Here is a 5406-nt window from a genome sequence, read left to right as displayed (position 1 = left end):
CGTTGAATGTTTACAGTTTCGCTTCACACAGTTCATTTTATCCACTTCACTATAATATAGGGTTTCTTACCCCATTCCCGGCCTAACATGCGTACGACTGCATTATTTAATTGATATTTATGACAGGAAGCCCCTTTTCCTGAATTTTGTGGGATGTATAATACTGCATTGAGGTTCACTTCTGCTTAAAAAATAGCTATTCGTGATAAATACCGTTCAAAACAGCTTTTATTTGATTTAAATTAACGAGGTGCAGCACTCATTTCAGTCATAGCGATTGCCATTCCGGCATACATAAAACCCAGTTCCCGGCCTAAGCAAAATTTCACTCAATCTCTCAACATTTTACTCTCATTCTCTCTCGGGACGGTAGAAAATGCGACGTAAACAAAAATATGCACGTTCCACGACAACAAGATGCCAGATGGTATTATTCATAATCATTTTTATTTGGTTGAGAAGATATATTTACTCATCCAAATTTCTTCCAAATACTTAAAAACAATATTTTTTCCACCTTTTGAAATCGAGAGAATTATAAATAACATGATAGCGTCAACGTATTAGACAATTTTCCTACACAAAAAAAAAATCGTTGGTGAAATTAAAAGAAACGTTGGTAAAATCGAGAAAATCAGTTAGTGATTTTCAGTAGAAAGTATAGAACTGTTAAATTCACCAATGCAAAAAATGTCACTTCAGTAAGAACGTCGATAAGAGTCAACCTTTCGAAATGACATTTTTCTCTTAAAACTAAATGTGTATTTTACATTTGAATTCACTAGTGATTCTTTCAAAACAACAAGTGGTGAGCGCCTCTAATTTCAGAAAAGATTGTCAAAAATAAAATGTTTCATTAATTCAAAATTGATTATACCATTATTAAATATTTTCTTTTCTTATTTTATTCATTTTGGGGTTGATTAACAAACAGACAAAATACAATCCTATGAACAAAGCTAGACAAACCGGACACTTCTCCTCAGTCGAAAGGGTTCGATTAACGGTGCATTAGCATTATACAAACTCCGGGAGTTCCGACAGCAGTTGTCATTTCTGCTGATGGTCGAACTGGATCCTCCTTGTAGTGCATGGGTGAAGGCTGGAAGATGAGCTGAGAATTGATGGTGATGGAATCAGGGCCATTGCAGATGGACTCATGCGACGGCTTCCAATCTTTGTCGATGAACGCTCGTCGTTTATGGTGGTGCATGGAGGAGCATTTTGAGGCATATGAGTTGTGCGGCATACTGTTGGCAATTATGGTGTTTTCTAGAGAGGATGAGACATGAGACGGGTTATTATTGTATTTAAACTCTATTGCTGAAGGATTCAGGATTTGTAACATAGTGTACGATAGAACTATACCTGTGGCGGTGCGTGCTAATTTGACCGTTCCAACTGACCTGGACGATGGTGGCTGTTCCGCTTCACGTTTGCGCTACCTTTTTGGAGGCAACATTTCCGGGTTGAGTGATCTGCTGAGCCTGAGTAAACAGTATTCGCGAGGCTTTTCTCTCACCCTGTAGGATCAAGGAAAACTTATCCTTCGTTGCTTGTTTCCTAAAAGGTAATTTAAAAAAACGATTAATCGATAGGAAATGTATTTTGGAATACATACCTCAGTACTTTTATTCCATCAACCAATTCCGGAGTCCAGCATTTGTTGAACTCTATACTTTTTCCCTTTAGTTTCCGATATCTCAGGTTTCCGATGAACATATTTTCCCCGCCAAATGTGACAGTTAGGTAGCTGCAGAGTACAGCTGCCAGATATTTTCATAGACAGCGTTGCCAAATTTGAAGATAATAACGAGCCCATTTGAAATTTTCTGATCTTTCAAAAGAAAAATTTCAACTCTTGAAATAACAACTTTTTATTTATAAATCATTTCTTAAGTTGAAAGTTTTATTTTCACATTAAGAGTTTCATTATTTAAATTTACCAAAATTACTATAATGTCAAAATGAAAGTGCGAAATTTTCAGAAACACAATTTATTTTTTCTCTGTGTATTAACGATGAAGGATCATTTTTATAATCCTGGTCTTTTGGCAGCACGGCGCGGCTAGAAGCTCTTGGGCCGAGGTGAATTTTTGTTCGGTTTGAGAATACATTTTAAAATGTATTCTAATATATTTAAATATATAAAAATAAGTTCTAGTGAAACGAACAAATAGGAATAATTGAAGTGCTTGTGTTTAGAATTATGGTGTGATGATTAACAGCTTCAAGCAATGGTTGTATCGAGCACTGTGACGATTTTCAGGTAGGTGTTTATTCGATGATACCGTTTTGTAAAAGTGGAAAGAATCACTCCGGCTCAGTGGTGTGGCATCGGAGAGCAAATTTTGAAATCTTCATTTTTGTTTTCTACAATTGAATCAATTAGGAGTAAAATAAGTGATTGAAAAATATTGAGTATTGTGAAAAATAAATGGGAGACTTTTTAAAAATTATCAATCATAAACCTACGGCATCCAAACAGTATAAATCATTAGTTTTCTGTGCAGTGAGCCGGGAACCGGGTCCATAGGCCCAAGTAGTGATTTACCCTACCTAGTTGTGTAGAAACGGTAATAGATCAACAAATATGAAGTGATCGTTATATGACAATCGACCTTGCATACGGTCTCCCTATCAAAACTTTGTTTTTGGCTTCTTAGTTACACTTTAGTGTACGGGAAAGATAAAATTTTTTACTTCCTGTCATTGTCATTTTTATCCACAATTATGGGACATTATGATTTATGAGAAATCTATTCAGATGGCAACACTGTGACGTTCATATTTCCTTCCACTCACTCGATTCGAGTTGCTTGCCGTAAGCCATCCGTGTTATTCGATATTAAAATTAAAATGTTCAAGTAATTTACCGCCGATTATCATGGGCGAATCTAATTCTTTACGAAAAAAACTGGAGCGCGAGTTTGGCCGCATCAATGCCCAAATAGACCTGTGCAGGAGTTCATGAAATTCACTCACCCGATGGATTTTGACATTTGAGCGGGTCGTTTTCTCGAACAAAAGTTCATTTTGCGTTCATTATGCGACCCGCTCAAACGTCATAATTTCTTGGGGGAGTTCATTTTGCGTTAGACTATTGATAAAGGTATTTATGAATCTAGTGATTGTTCTATTATAATCAATATTTTCTTTCAGTTGAACAACAGAACCGTGATATACAAGCTCATCAGCGGGCAACACGAGATGTTGTAGTTGATTGCAACAACCGGATTAAATACATTCAGGAAAGTATGCAACCTCCCGTAAGGCGAATGTTTTAATTGTGAACAAGGGATCAAGTGGAATCCGCCGTCAAAATGTTTGAGAATGTTGACCACTCACAATCCCTCAAAAAGGAAATTGCATACGTGTTAGGCAGAGCCAATAAAGAAGACTGCCTTTGCTCAGTATTCGCTGATCAGCTAGTATCCAACTATCATACTGCGGAAGAATTCCGAAACTTGAATTTCGTAAAGCATATTATCCGTAAGCTATGGTAAATTATATGTCTATTGTATACATACAAATATATTTCTAGGAACTTTTTTCAAATAGGCGTAACTGTGTTTGACCTTGAAATTTGAAATGGCTAATACTCTCTCAATTCAGCACATTTCGTTCAGCTAACGGTACTACCAGATAGATCGGAATCTATTCTTCCTGTTAGGAACATAAGTTCACCAAAACAGTTTAATTAATGAGTACAGTATCCGTTCCAAAAATCAAGCTCAGAATCATGTACGCCCATTTGAAAAAAGTTCCTAGATTTATTCATATAGGCAACATCACATTCACACTCGACAAACAGTTCACTGCGCTGGTGAACCATTCGAAGGGCAGGGTGTATTCCCAACGCCGTCGAAATGCAGTAAAGCAAACTCCGACGGTCTCAAAATAAAATACCGCCGGCGAAGAGTGATGCAGCATTGATGGGGGAAACCTCAGATCTAAAACGGAAAAAGGTTGGAAAATGTATCACTTTGGTTGTTGCTGAAAACCGTCAGGTTGACGTGCAATACGAATTTTCACCAGTTTCCAAATCTAGCGATGACGACGTTGAATCTCCGGCATATTCTCCAATAGGCAAAAGATCCGATTGACGAAATTTGCATCTTGGGCGACTTAAACTTGCCGGGCATTCGGTGGATACCTTCGCATAGTAGCTTTTTGTATTCAGACGCGTATCATACTGGTGTCGCTAGACTCCTTGATAGCTACAGCGTAGCAAGGCTAACCCAGATTAATAACGTAGCGAACGAGAACTATCGCACGTTGGACCTGTGCTTTGTTTCCATCCAAGATAAAGCACCCTTTATTTCGGTGGCACCTTGTCCTCTTATAAAACATGTTCCTCATCACCCCCTGCTGATAGCCACTTTCGAAAACCTTCAAATACCTGTTAGCAATGCTCATCCCTCTTCCGTTTCCTACAACTTTTCGAAAGCCGACCACTGCAGTATCGCGAACGTGCTTACTAGCATTGACTGGTTAACTGTTCTGGACCCCAACAACGTTGAAAGCTCCGCTCTAGCTTACTCGCACATCTTGCGTATGTAATTGACCGACACGTACCAAAAAGATCGGAGAGATGATCGCACCATCCATGGTTCTCGACTGAACTACGAAAAATGAAGTCCACTAAGAGAGCAGCTTTTAGAATTTTCTCAAAACATCGAACGTTACCTCTAAGAAACCATTCTCTAATAACATTTTGGTTTTATGCTGGTTTTATAACACTCTTGTAGAGTAAACTATGGTCTTCAAGAGCGTTATAAAACTTAAAATGTTACTCGGGATTATGTGAGGCTTAATCATGAATGCCAACGAGCATGTCAGCAATGCTTTGCACGGTACCAACGAGATCTTAAGCAAACATTCAAATCTATACCAAAATCCTTCTGGAACTACGTCAACGAACAGCGCAAGGATTCCGGGCTTCCATAGACAATGAATTTGAATGGTGAAATCGCCTTAACTACTCAGGAAGTTTGTCGCCTATTTGTCGGAAAATTCGCGAGCGCTTTCAGTAACGAAAGGATGTGTCTCTATCGCAGCAGGGAACGTTCACCTAAACAACCAGTTTTTGGGTGCAATCAACATCGATCAGTGTTGTGCTTAATCATTATCAGACGATCATGATTGCAATTTTCATGTGAAAACTTCTCACGTGAAAACAGTAGGCGAGTTGTCGCCGGCGACAACTTCTCAAATTTTGTACTCAAACGATAATAAACACAGAATTTTCATTCAATCATTAATCTTCACTAATAATAGATAATTGCCAACAGTCCCGTTATATCTTCTATTTGGCGTTATAGCTTCATGCTAGTGAGGAAAAAGAGTTCAAAATGTAACGGTAAATGCATCAAATCAAGATACGATTTTCAAACGATTCTTAAT

At 38.0% G+C, this 5406-nt stretch overlaps 1 long non-coding RNA gene across 1 annotated transcript; it reads right to left on the bottom strand.

Annotated features, from left to right (window-relative positions):
• Window positions 1-940: 940 nt before the first annotated feature.
• LOC134215055 (uncharacterized) lies at window positions 941-1750 on the bottom strand. The gene is made up of 3 exons (XR_009980014.1): window positions 1622-1750; window positions 1369-1563; window positions 941-1272 (listed from the first exon to the last, which is right to left on the bottom strand). It is a non-coding gene; the product is annotated as an uncharacterized LOC134215055 (long non-coding RNA).
• Window positions 1751-5406: the final 3656 nt, after the last annotated feature.

Source organism: Armigeres subalbatus, chromosome 2, assembly GCF_024139115.2.
Source record: "Armigeres subalbatus isolate Guangzhou_Male chromosome 2, GZ_Asu_2, whole genome shotgun sequence".
Lineage (NCBI taxonomy): Eukaryota > Metazoa > Arthropoda > Insecta > Diptera > Culicidae > Armigeres > Armigeres subalbatus.
The sequence above is the reverse complement of the archived record's forward strand: the minus strand, read 5'-3'. Positions and strand labels throughout refer to the sequence as shown.